The sequence below is a fragment of the Macaca nemestrina genome, chromosome 19 (genome assembly GCF_043159975.1).
Source record: "Macaca nemestrina isolate mMacNem1 chromosome 19, mMacNem.hap1, whole genome shotgun sequence".
Lineage (NCBI taxonomy): Eukaryota > Metazoa > Chordata > Mammalia > Primates > Cercopithecidae > Macaca > Macaca nemestrina.
Window position 1 is genome coordinate 16,707,248 of NC_092143.1, and position 14,477 is coordinate 16,721,724.

Below are 14,477 nucleotides of genomic sequence, written 5' to 3' on the forward strand. Positions count from 1 at the left end.
GGCTCACTGCAAGCTCCGCCTCCCGGGTTCCCGCCATTCTCCTGCCTCAGCCTCCCGAGTAGCTGGGACTACAGGCACCTGCCACCATGCCCGGCTAATTTTTTGTATTTTTAGTAGAGACGGGGTTTCACTGTGTTAGCCAGGATGGTCTCGATCTCTGGACCTCGTGATCTGCCCACCTCGGCCTCCCAAAGTGCTGGGATTACAGGCGTGAGCTACCGTGCCCAGCCCCCCAACAGCCTTATTACCTCTTAACAAAGAGACTTTTCAACAGTGATGGTCAAAGATGCTTAGAGACTGTGCTGGGAAATTCTTGGCATGGTCATGTCATGGTTATTGTAGGTGACTATGACTCATGTTCAAATTACTGGACAATTCCATCACCCAGTTAAGCACCTAATGGTGCCTGTCACTGTGACACCCAAATTGTCAGAGACGCTACATACACATAACCAAAATAAACCACCAAGTCCCTGTCTTAGGAAGACAGCCCTCACTCTTTGAAATTGGGTCCACTAAAAGGACCCTGCCTATAACAGTCTTCTCATGACACCAATTACCCAATTGTCATTACTACCCTAAAGCTGTCTGCTCGGCCTTATGAAGACAAGGACTGAGGCTTTGTGTTATTCACTGTGTATCTCTGTGACTTAACATGATATCTGGGCCATAATTGGTGCTCAATAAATGTTTGTTGAAGAAATTAATCTGCTGGGTAGGGTGGTGCACACCTGTAATCCCAGCTACTTGGGAGAATGAAGCAGGGGGATAGCTTAAGTCCAGTAGTTTAAGACCAGCCTTGACAAAATGGTGAGATCTTGTCTCAAAAAATAAATGAAATTGAATAAGGGTGTCAATGAATTTTTAAAATGAAAATCTTTTAAGGTCATTTACTCTTGTCAGTAAATCTATTGTTGGCTAGAGGTGTATGTTCCTTTTTGGGTCCTGTCGAGGCCAAGCTGGGTACCTCATTTGATCTCTGCTTTTTCTGTTGACACAAAGAAGGAACAAGTTCCATCAGTGGATAGGATAAAAGGGGAAGCTTCCTCCACAAAACTAAGGTACCATAGGAAGAAGACAGAGTGCAAGAGAGTGTGATCTGTAAAACTACATCAGTTTTCTGCACAAAATGTTTCAAAACATGGAAGAATATAATAGAAATGGAAAAAATTTAGAAAATCACTCATGTATAGATGCCACTGGCCTGAGTTTATGACAAAATGAAGTGGAGAACTGAGAAAATAAAGACTCCTAAATATCCTCACTTGTGTTATTGAGTTAAAGGGAAGTTGGAAAAGATTCAGAATAGCCAAGATAATATTGAAGAAGAGCAAAGTCAGAGGATGCCACAACCTGATTTCAAAACTTACTATAAAGCTTCCTTATAAACACCGGCGCAGAATTGGGTGACTAGTAGAGTGTCAGGGGTTGCCGTTGCCAAGATAACTAGGGCTTCTTACTAGCAGCCCTTTTTCCTGCTGCCTTTTGTAACCAATGACCAATAGATACAGCAGTCTCCAACCATGGCATAATATCCAGTAGTATTTAGGTAAGGTGACCATATCATTTATCCTCCAAATCAAGACACTTTTGAGAGTTTTCGCATTTCAGCGAAGCTATTGATCATTACACCAGGACAACAGGAGTAGACCAGGACTGAGGCAGGAATCCCAGGCGTATATTCACCTGTTAATTCAGATATTTCAAGGGACAGCATGTGGGGAAGGAACTAGATTTTCCAAACGCAGGAGTTTCTGAGGTTTTTGTTCCCAGAAAATGTTCCCCATTAAGTCCTCACTTTTGCCATTCCATTCTTTTCCTGAAAATTTCTGAGAAGAAAAAAAAAAAAAAAAAAAAAAGATGACAGATCTAGAAGTAGTAGAAGGAAAAACTAGACTGAGCAGTAAGTACACAGACACTTACTGTGCCACTGCCCAAATGGTGACTTATTTTCACTTTGTCTTTTAAATTTACATCAGGTCACCCCTGGAGGAGCCTCTGAGCAGAAACACTCCTTGAAGTTTTCTTTAAGTTGTCTTTCGTGTACACTATGCCCTTTCCATGCCCCACTGGTGCCCTGTGACTAAGAATCCAGTTTGATGCTACTGACGGCCTGTGGGGGAGCACCGTGCTTCCTGTCCATTAGAGGCGTGGGTGTGAGTGCTGTCACAGGGAAGCAGCAATTTTCCTGAGTCACTATGATATCATAGGTACCAAACATGGATTTGGGGGCTCAGTGTTTGTCCAGTAAGAAGGAAAAAAATGTATTAATAAACTCAAAAACTTTAGGTGTCAGCAGAAATGAGAACAATAGAGATAAAAAACAAATACTATTCATGAACAAATGAGGAAAAAAAATAAAGACTTGTCTTTTGTGTTTTGAAATCCAGGTCAAGGAGATCTTCTTTCCACTTTCTGTCCCACTTCCTGTTTTAAATTTAAAAAAAGAATTGTGGATACACAGTAGGCATATGTATTTATAGGGTGCATGTGATATTTTGGTGCAGGCATGCAGTGTGTAAAAATTACAACATGAAAAATTGCATATCTGTTCCTTCAAGCATTTATCCACTCAATGCATAATGGATAAATGCTTTAAAAAATATCCAGTTATATTCTTTTAGTTATTATAAAATATACAATTTAATTATTATTGACTATAGTCCCCCTGTCGTGCTTTCCAATACTAGGTCCTATCTATTTCTTCTAACTATATATTTTTGTACCTGTTAACCATTCCGCCTCCTCCCCAACCCCCACTACCCTTCCCAGCCTCTGGTCACCATCCTTCTATTCTCTATCTCCATAAGTTCACTTGTTTTGACTCTTAGATTCCACAAATAATTGAGAACATGCAGTGTTTGTCTTTCTGTGCCTGGCTTATTTCACTTAACATAGTAACCTCCTGTTACATTCATGTTGTTGCAAGTGACAGAATCTCATTCTTTTTTATAGGTGAATGGTACTCCATTATGTATAAGCATTACATTTTCTTAATCCATTTATCTGTTGGTGAATGCTTAGGTAGCTTCCAAATCTTGGCTATTGTGAACAGTACTGCAACAAACATGAGAGTGCAGATATCTCTTAGATATATTGATCTCCTTTCTTTTGGGTAAATACTCAGTAGTGGAATTGTTGAGTCATACGGCAGCTCAATTTTTAGTTTTTTGAGGAAACTCCAAACTGTTCTCCATTGTTGTACCAACTTACATTCCCACCAGCATGTATGAGGATTCCCTTTTCTCCACATCCTTGCCAGTATTTGTTATTGCCTGAATTTTTAATAAAAGTAATTTTAACAGGAATGAGATTTGATTTGCATTTCCCTGATGATCAGGGATGTTGAGCACCTTTTCATATGTCTGTTTGCCATTTGTATGTCTTCTTTTGAGAAATATCTGTTCAATTCTTTTACCCAATTTTAATCAGAGTATTGGATTTTTTCCTGTAGAGCTGTTGGAGCTTCTTATATATTCTGGTTATTAATCCCTTGTCAGGCGGGTAGTTTGCAAACATTTTCTCCCATTCTGTAGGTTATCTCTTCACTTTGTTGATTGTTTCTCTTGCTGTGCAGTAGTTGTTTGAAGTTGATATGATCCCATTTGTCCATTTTAGTTTTGGTTGCCTGTAGTTGTGGAGTATTACTCAAGAAATTTTTGCCCACACGAATGTCCTAGAACATTTCTCCAATGTTTTCTTGTAGTAGTTTCATAGGAGTGTATTGTTTAACTTTCATGTGTTTGAATAGTTTCCAAAATTTTTCTTATTATTGATTTCTAGTTTTATTCCATTGTGGTCAGAGGAGATGTTTGATATTATTTCAATTTTTTTGAATGTTTTAAGATTTGTTTTGTGACCTAACATATGGTCTGTCCTTGAGAAAAATCCATGTGCTGAGAAGAAGAAGAATGTCCTGAAGCCATTGGAAAAAGTGTTCTCTAAATATTAATTAGGTTCATTTGGTCTGTAGTGCAGATTAAGTCCGATATTTCTTTGTTGATTTTCTGTCTGATTGTCCAGCGTTGAAAGTGAGGTGTTGAAGTCTCCAGCTATTACTGTATTGGAGTCTATCTTTCTCTTCAGCTTTATATATCTGGGTGCTCCAGTGTTGGATGCATATATATATATAGTTTTTATATCTTCTTGCTGAATTGACCCCTTTACCATTTATAATAAGCTTCTTTGTCTCTTCTTACAATTTTTGTCTTGAAGTCCATTTTGTCTGATGTAAGTAGAGCTACTGCTACTGTTTCTTGGTTTTCATTGGCATAGAATACCTTTTTCCATCCCTTTATTTTTGGTATATATGTATCTTTATAGGTGAAATGTGTTTCTTGTAGGTGACAGATCATTGGGTCTTGTTTTTCATCCATTCATCCACTCTATGTCTTTTGATTGAAGAGTTTGGTTCTTTTACATTCAATGTTATTATTGATAAGTAGAAACTTAACTCCCACCATTTCATTACTTCTTTTTTGGTTGTTTTGTGCTCTTCTCTTCCTTCTTTCCTTCCTTCCTGTCTTCTTTTAGTGAAGATGATTTTCTCTTGTGGTATACTTTAATTTCCCGATTTTTATTTTTTGTGTATCTGTTGTATTTTTTTTAAGGTTACCATGAGGCTTGCAAATACTATCTTATAACTCATTATTTTAAATTGATGACAAGTCAACACTGGTTGCATAAACAAACACCCATAAACTGGTTGCATAAACAAACACCCATAAAGAAAACTAATAAAACTCTACACTTTCACTTTGTCCTCCTGCTTTTTAACTTCTTGTTGTTTCTATTTGTGTCTTATTGTACCATCTATGTCTTGAAAAGTAGTTACTATTTTTTATTTTTTCATCATTTGATCTTTCTACTTAAGAGAAGAGTGGTATACACACCACAATTACCGTGCTTTACTATTCTGTTTTTTCTTTTTCTCTCTTTTTTTTTTTTTTTCGAGACAGTCTTGCTCTGTTGCCCAGGCTGGAGTGCAGTGGCACAATCTCAGCTCACTGCAACCTCCGCCTCCCAGGTTCAAGCGATTTTTTTGCCTCAGCTTACCAAGTAGCTGGGACTACAGGTACGTGCCACCACGCCCAGCTGATTTTTTGTATTTTTAGTAGAGACAGGGTTTCACTGTGTTAGCCAGGATGGTCTCGATCTCCTGACCTCATGATCCTCCCACCTCAGCCTCCCAAAGTGCTGGGATTACAGGTGTGAGCCACTATGCAGGGCACTATTCTGTTTTTCTTTGTGGTTACTATCACCAGTGAGTTTTGTGCCTTCAGATAATTTCTTCTTGCTCATTAACATCCATTTCTTTCACATTGAAGAACTCCCTTTAGTATTTCTTGTAGAACAGGTTGGATCTTGATGAAATCCCTCAGCTTTTGTTTGTCTGGGTAGGTCTTTATTTCTCCTTCATGCCTGAAGGACATTTTCATTGGATATATTATTCTAGAATAAAAGATTTTTTTCTTTCAGCACTTTAAATACGTCATGCCACTCTCTCCTAGCCTGTAATGTTTCCATTGAAAACTCTGCTGCCAGATATTTTGGAGCTCCATTGTATGTTATTTGTTTCTTTACTCTTGCTGCTTTTAAGATGCTTTCTTTATCCTTGACATTTGATTATTAAATGCTTTCAGATAGTTTCCTTTGGGTTAAATCTACTTGGTGCTCTATAGCTTTGTACTGGAATGTTGATATCTTTCTATAGGTTTGGGAAGTTTTTTGATATTATCCCTTTGAATAAACCCCTATCTCTTTCTCTACCTTTTCTTTAAGGTTAATAACTCTTAGAATTGCCCTTTTGAGGCTATTTTCTAGATTGGTATGCATGCTTCATTCTTTTTTATTCTTTTTTTCTTTTGTCTCCTCTGACGGTGTATTTCAAGCAGCCTGTCTTCAAGCTCACCAATTCTTTCTTCTATTAAATTGATCAATTCTATTAAAAGGCTCTGATGCATTCTTCATGATGGCAATTGCATTTTTCAACTTAAGAATTTCTGCTTGATTCTTTTTCATTATTTCAATCTCTTTGTTAAATTTATTGGATAGAATTCTTAATTCCTTTTCTAGGCTATCTTGAATTTCTTTGAGTTTCCTCAAAACAACTATTTTGAATTATCTCTCTGAGAGTTCACATATGTCTCTTTCTCTAGAATTGGTCCCTGGTTCATTATTTAGTTCATTTGGTGAGGTTATACTTTCCTGGATGGTCTTGATATTTATAGATATTTGTCAGTGTCTAAGCAATGAAAAGCTAGGTACTTACTGTATTCTTTACAGTCTGAGCTTATTTGTGGCTATCCTTGAGAAGGCTTTCAGAGTATTTGAAGGGATTGGACCTGAAGCCCCATAATGCTGTCAGTTTTGCAGACTCATAGAGGTACCACTCCGGCAGTCTTGGATAAGACCTGGAAGAATTCTCTGAATTACCAGACAGAGGCTCTTGTTCTTTTCCCTTACATAGTCCCAAACAAACAGAGTCTCTGTCTGTGTGTGTCTCTCTGTCTCTCCCTCTGTCTCTCTCTCTCTGTCTCTCTCTCTGTGTCTCTCTTTCTCTCTCTCTCTTTCTGTCTCTCTCTTTCTCTCTCTCTGTACTGAGCCATCTTAAACTGAGGGTGTAGTGATGCAAGCATCCCTGTGGTCACCACCACTGAGACTGTGGTGGGTCAGCACCTGAAGCCAACATAGCACTGGATATTGCCCAAGGCCCTTTCCTTCACAGCAACAAGTTCCTCCAAGCTGCAGGCATGTCCATAGATGCTGTCTGAGAGCCAGAGATTGGAGTGAAAAACCTTACCAACTTACTTGATATTCTACTGCTGCTAAGCTGTCTTTCAAATCACAATACAAAGACTTTCTTGCTCTTCCCTCCCCTTTCCACAGGCAGAGGAGGAGCCTCTCCCTGTGGTCACCACCACCGCTGATCCACACAGGTTCTGCCAGGCCACCGCTGATGTTCACTTAAAGCCCAAGGGCTCATTTGTCCACTTGTGATAAATGCTGCCAAGCCTGGGACTCACCTTTCAGGGCAGTCAGCTCCTGTCTGTCTTAGGGTGGATCCAGAAATGGTGTCCAAGAGCTTAGGCCTGGACTCAGGGACCCCAAGAGCCTACTTGTTGTTCTACTCCACTGTGGCCAAGTTGGTACCTAAGGTGCAAGACAAAGTCCCCCTTTACTTTTCCCTCTGCTTCTCAAACAGATGGAGCCTTTCACTATAGCCACCACAGTTGGACGTGCTTGGGCTCATCTGAAGTCAGCACATTTCAGAGCCCAAGGCCCACAGCATACTACCTGAGTATTGCTGCTGGTTATTCAGGAACCAAGGGCTCCTTAGTCAGCAGATGACGAATTCTGCCAGGAGTGGGTCCTTCTCTTCAAGGTAGCAGGTTTCCTTTTGTCTCAGGTTGTCTCTAGAAACGTCCAGGAGCCAGGTCCTGGAATGGGGGCCTCATAACTCTGCCTGGTGCCCTAACTTATGGTGGCTGAGCTGGTATCCAAGATGCAAGCCAAAGTCCTCTTTGCTCTTTGTTCTCCTCTTGTTAAATAGAAAGAAAGAATCACTTTTGTTGCTGTGAGCTGCTCTGCCTGGGGTCGGGGGAGGGGTGACACCAGCGCTCCCTTAGAAGCAAGTGTCTCCCTAGGTCACGTGCCACCCTAGACCTCTGGCTCTGAGCCCAGCCTAGCACTAGGAATTTCCTAGGAATTGAAGTCCTTGTGTCTTACATTGTCTTTCAAGCTTACCTAAAACCCCAAAGCGCTTTAGCCTGTGGTGGCAAGGTTTTGTCAAGAAACTCTAGTTCCAACCACTGGCATGGGTGAATCCCCTCTGGCTAGGGCTGGTCCTAATGCTCACTTCGTGCAAAGGTGAGCTGGCTGAGCCCAGCACGGCCTTATTCTCCGCTAAACTTTATTCTCTACTGTGATAGAGCAGTACTGAATTCCATGTAAAATCCCAAGTTGCTGCACTCTCCCTCCCTCAAGGGCATAGACTCTTTCTCCATGTTGCATGGCCACTGCAGAAGAGATGGGGAAAGGGTGGCATCGGCGGTTCAAGATTGTCTCTCCTGCCCCCTCATTTCCTCTTTCCAAGACATGAAGTTAAAACCAGTTACTGTGATTGCTCACCTGATTTTTGGTTCTTGTGACAGTGCTTTTTTTTTTTTTTTTTTTTTTTTTTTTTAAAGACTAAGTTTCACTCATGTTACCCCAGCTGGAGTGCAATGGCGCGATCTTGGCTAACTGCAACCTCCACCTCCCAGATTCAAGAGACTCTCCTGCCTCAGCCTCCCGAGTAGCTGGGATTACAGGTGCCCACTACTATACCCGACTAATTTTGTGTATTTTTAGTAGAGACGGGGTTTCACCATATTGGCCAGGCTGGTCTCGAACTCCTGACCTCAGGTGATCCACCCGCCTCAGCCTCTCAAAGTACTGGGATTACAGTTGTGAGCCACCACGCCCAGCCATGACAGTGCTTTTCTATATGCAGATAGTTATTAGAATGTGGTGTTCCAGCAGGGGAAACAAGTGGTAGAGGCTTCTATTCTGCCATCTTGCTCTGCCCACACAAAACTCCCAATTTCCTTCTTTAAAAATCAATATTCTTGGCCAGGCATGGTGGCTCACGCCTGTAATCCCAGCACTTTGGGAGGCCGAGGAGAGTGGATCATTTGAGGTCAGGAGTTTGCGACCAATCTGACCAACATGGTGAAACCCCGTCTCTACTAAAAATACAGAAAAATTAGCCACGGTGGAACACTCCTGTAATCCCAACTACTTGGAGGCTGAGGCAGGAGAATCACTTGAACCCGGGAGGCGGAGCTTGCAGTGAGCCAAGAATCACGCCACTGCACTCCAGACTGGGTGACAGAGTGAGACTCCATTTCAAAAAAAAAAAAAAAAAAAAGAAAAGAAAAAAAAGAAAAAAATTAGCATTCTTGATTTTTTAAAGAAATTTTAGTTTTAAAGAAAAATAGAGCAGAGAATATAGGGTTCCCATATATTCCTAGTCCCTCCCTCCCAGTTTTTCCTGCTTTTAACATTCTGCATTAGTGTTGTACATTTGTTATAATTGATGAGCCAATATTATTATTAATTTAGATAGTTCTTAACTAAATAGAGTATTGTTGACTAAATTCTGTAGTTTACATTAGAGTTCAGTCTTTCTGTTGTACATCCTATGGGTTTTAACAAATGTACAATGGCGTGCATTTTCCATTACAGCATCATAGAAAGTAGTTTCACCGCCCTAGAAATCCTCTGTGCTTCACCTATTCATCCCTCCCTTCCTCTCCCCAGTCCCCTGACAACCACTAATCTTTATATTGTTTCCACAGTTTTGTCCTTCCCAGAATGTTCTAAATTGGGATCATATAGTATGCAGCTTTTCAGACTGACTTCTTTTACTTAGTAATATGCATTTAAGTTCCTCTATGTCTTTTCATGTCTGGATAGTTCATTTCTTTTTACTGCTGAATAACATTCCATTGTATAAATGTGCCACAGTTTTTTAATCATTAATGCATTGAAGGACATTTGGTTGCTTCCAAGTTTTTGGCAATAATGAATAAAGCTGCTATAAACATTTGTATGCAGGTTTTTGTGTAGACATAAATTTTCAGGTCATTTGGGTAAATACCAAAGAGTACAACTGCTGGATTGTATAGCAATAGCATGTTTAGTTTTATAAGACACTGCCCCAAAATACCACTTTTTATACACATAAGCAATGAGTGACATAGTTTCGGTTGCTCCACATCCTCAACAGCATTTGATGTTGTCAGTGCTTTGGATTTTAGCCATCCTAATAGGTTTTAATTTGCAATTCTCTAATGACAGATAATGTACAGCATATTTTCATTTGTTTATTTGCCATCTATGTACCTTCTCTGATATGGTGTGCATATATTTTGCCCAGTTTTAACTAGCTGTTTTCTTATTGTTAATAGTGTGTGTGTGGGGCGGGGGGGGGGGGAGGTTAGGGTGGACAGAGTCTTTCTCTGTCTCCTGGGCTGAAGTGCAATGCTGTGATCTTAGTTCACTGCAGCCCCTACTTCCTGGGCTCAACTCATCCTCCCACCTCAGTCCCCCAAGCAGCTAGGACTAAGGCTGGTGCCACCATGCCTGGTTAACTTTTTTTGGTGGGGGGCGGGGGATGGGAGACAGCGTTTTTCTGCTTGCCCAGGATGGTCTCAAACTCCTGAGCTCCAGCAATTTGCCTGCCTTAACCTCCCAAAGTGCTGAGATTATAGGCATAAGCCACCATGCCTGGCCTCTTATTGTTGAATTTTAAGAATTCTTTGTATATTTTAATACCAGCTTTGTTTTTATCAGACATATTTTTTCCACTCTGTGGCTTGTGTTTTTATCCTGTGTCTTTTGAGAGCAGAAGTTTTTAATTTTAATTAAGTCCAAATTATCCATTTTTTAATGGATCATGCCTTTGGTATTGTATCTAAAAAGGCATTGCTAAACCAAAGGTCACCTAGATTTTCTCCCATGTTATCTTCTATAAGTTTTGTAGTTTTCCATGTTATACTTAGGTGAATGATCAATTTTGAGATATTTTTTGTGAAGCATGTAAAATCAGATTCTAGATTATTTTTGACACGTGGATATCCAGTTGTTCTACCACCATTTGTTGAAAAGATTATTCTTTCTCCATTGAATTGGCTTTGCACCTTTACCAAAGACCAATTGATTTTATTTGTGTGGGTCTCTTTCTGGGCTCTTTATTCTGTTCCACTGATCTATTTGTTATTCTTTCAACAATATGTCACTGTCTTGATTACTGTGGCTTTATGTAAGTCTTGAAATCAGGTGGTAGACATCCTCTGACTTTCTTCTTCTTCTTCAATATTGTGTGGGCTATTTGGAATCTTTCTCAGCTTCCCTTTAACTCAGTAACACAAGTGAGGATATTTAGGAGTCTCTTTTCTCAGTCCTCCACTTCTCTTGTCATGAACTCAGGCCAGTGGCATCTAGACACATGAGTGATTTCTTAATTTTTCCCTATTTCTATCATTTTTCTTTCATATTTTAAAATATTTTATCCACAAAACCGCCTTTGTTTCACAGATTTGCTTCATCAAAGATATCTATAACTTCTGGTCAGAGATTCCAATCAGCATGAGATATCATTGTTACTAACAATTTTGATATGTCTGCCACAAAAGTAAACAGCAGTATGCAACCTAATGCCAAGTCTAACGTGATGCCAAATTAAGTTTAAGCGAGGCATCAAAATAAATTATGAGATATTAGACTATATGTAGATGATCGAATAAAACTGGGTAGGAGACTCTTTAAAACTTGTGCAGGTCATAAGGCAAAACATACTTCAATAAACTCTTACCTTGTCCCTCCCTGTTTGCCCATAGGCCATCTTGGGAGGTGACCCACTTTGTGCCTAGCTGCCACCAGCTGGAAATATTTTTGGAATGAAGAATGACCTGCTCAAGGAGGAGGGACCAGGTGGGCCAGGTAGGCAAGTGGGAAGGGGTGCGACCACCTGGGTCAGTTTCTCTCTAAGCCCCAACAACACTCAGATTTTTTCTCCTCCTGGAGGGTGTGGCTGTCTCTGCTAAGTCACTGATTCATGGACTGAGATTCTGCCACGTAATGTGGTGCCTGAGGAAGCAGGCACTGCGGAAGGGGAGCAGAGAGGAGAACTGAGAGTGGAGGGAACACCAGAGTGTATCTTAGCGGCTCACAGTGCTACTCCTTCCAAGTGCTGACCACTGGCCACACAAAACCAGTGGTAGCTTCAAAACCATACAAAACTAGGTGGAAGGCAGGACTTGGCCCTCAGGCTGCAGTGTGCTGGCCACGGCCCTCGAATAAGAGCTAATCTAGATCCACCGTAGCAAAGCCCCAGAACCATGCTTCCATGGGATCAGGCTCTGTCGCCAGTAAAATATTTTTAAAAAGAAAAATATATTTAGTTTGGTGCAAAAGTAATTGCGGTTTTTGCCTTTAGCAAAAACATATGTACATACACACACATGAATATATTTAAAGAAATAATGACTGAACACTCTAAAATCCAATAAAAAATATTAACCAGTAATGCCAAGAAATTTAAAAAATCTCAAGCAAGAGGAAGAGATCCTTACAAAAAGGGAAGGGAATTTAATCATTATGGTTATGGGGAATGTTACTGGGGCCAGCAGCTCACCAGCAGGAAGAGCACTGCCCATGGGAGGGAGCAGAGGGGCCCTCTGTCCAGGGAACCCACAACAGCTCCTACAGGCAAAATGTCAGGTCCAGAGCATGACACCAGCTTGTAAATCTGCAGGACTGTCTCATTCCCTTGTCAATTTCTCCCTTACTGCTTCTCCTTAGGAGTCAGAAATAGCAGGTGGGTGAGGGAAGAGCCACCCCTCTCTTCCAGATCCCAGGCTTCTCCCTGCACCTGTTGCAGCTGGTGGGCGGGAAGAAGATACACTATTAAATTAGGCTTGTGGTTAGGATCAGTGCGTCTCAAACTGTCATGTGCACACAAATCAACTGGGGAGCTTGTTAAACTGCAGGCTCTGATTCCTTCTGTGGGTTTGGGTTGGAGCCAGAGACTTTGCCTTTCCATTTCTAACAAGCTCCCATGAGACCAGTATTGTGGTCCCCAGACCACCCGAGGAATGGTAAGGGTTTAGATTACTATCTGGGCCCAAATCTTTTAATTCCTGAATCTGATTATCTTTGTGATGTGGAACAATCACAGATTTTCTAGATTTTAGGTGTAACCAGAAAGCCATGAGGACTGCCAAGAGTTTTCATGCTGGGGCTAGGGATGGATCTCCCTCTAAGCAGCTCTACAGGGACAATAGGAGGGAAATACAAGGCTGCTTTTGTGGCTTATTTCCATGAGTCTTGCTGGTTTGTTACATTGTTTATACTGGCAGAGGCAGAGTTTCTGTTAGCTGTTTGAAGGGTGAAAATTCACCTCCCTGCCCCCTCGGTGCCTCTGATGGTTAATTCCATGTGTCAACTTGGCTAGGCCCACAGGTATTTGGTCAAACACCAGTCTCGATGTTGCTGTGAAGGCAATTTTAGATAAAATTAACATTTAAATCAGTACACTTTGAGTAAAGCAGATTACTCTCCATAGTGTGGGTAGACCTCATGCCATCAGTTAAAAGCCTTAAGAGAAGATAGATCAAGGTCTCATGAGGAAGAGGGCACTCTGCCTCCAGACTGCCTTCAGACTCAAGCTGCAGTATCAATTCTTCCCTGGGTCTCAGGCTTGCCCTGCAGATTTTGCACTTGCTAACCTCCACAATTGCATGAGCCAATTCCTTTAATTAAACTCTCTCTCTCTTTCTCTCTCCCCCTACCCGTAATATATGGAGAGACATAGATAGATAGATAGATAGATAGATAGATAGATAGATAGATAGATAGATAGATTGATTATATAAAGATAGATATATGTATGTTTTATAATTGACAGTGGTGAACATATATATAGTGGGAACATTAAGAAAAAGTCTGACATAATAAAAACCACAACACAGGACTCTATGGGCTGTTTTCCAGTCAGGAAAACCCATATCTCTCTTGGCGTGTACTCTCATTCAATAAACTCTCCGCTCTCTTAGCTAAATTGTCTCTTGGCCAAATTCTTTCTCTCAAAAATGACAGAAACAGAGGACTCCCACACTTCCAGGTAACAACCTCACAATGTTTAGGGTGAAAAGTAGGTACCAAAAAACCATTCTTATTTTTCCTACACCCATCATTGTTGTTTCGTGTCTCTCCATGTTACCACAGTTAAACCCACTGTGCCTGTGGACTCTTGGATTATCCTGTGACGTTAGCCAAGGCAACTTCTTGTCTTTATGCCATGTGACAGATGGGCCTGGTAGACAATCACTGGGACAACCACATGCAACAAGACAGCCATTCAGTGCCGCAAGGAAGTTGCATGCTATTATAAGTAGATATTCTTCAGTCTTACACTTTGCTGAGATTGTTGTTTGTTTGCAATTTTATAATATCTATATTGAAGATTAAAGTAAGCCATATTCTTCAATGCCCCAAGGAGAAGGGAAAAGATTTTATTAGCTGCCAGCACTGTCTATCCTAAAAGAATGTTGCCTATCACCTAGGAGGGAAGCAATGGCTGACCTCCAGCCACCTCTTCTAAGATGGGGCTAGGGAAGTTAGAAGTGCTCTACTAAGACTTCTGAGGAAGTTCCAGGAGAAAATATTCACCAAGGCGGCACTGAGAAGGCAGTAAATGCTTTATTGACACTTTTTATCTGATTATTGCTCCATGTTATCCTGAGTATAAAAGGAGGCTTCCTTTAAAACAAAAATCTTCTGATTGACTTATGCCTTTTTCTGTTTTGAATCTTTACTTGCTGAAGATGAAGGTGGGTAGGGAAAGGAGGGAGAGAAGGAGGAGCAGAAGGATGAGGAGGATTGGAGAGAAGAGGAGGAGGAAGAAGAAGAAGAGGAAGAAGAAGAAGAGG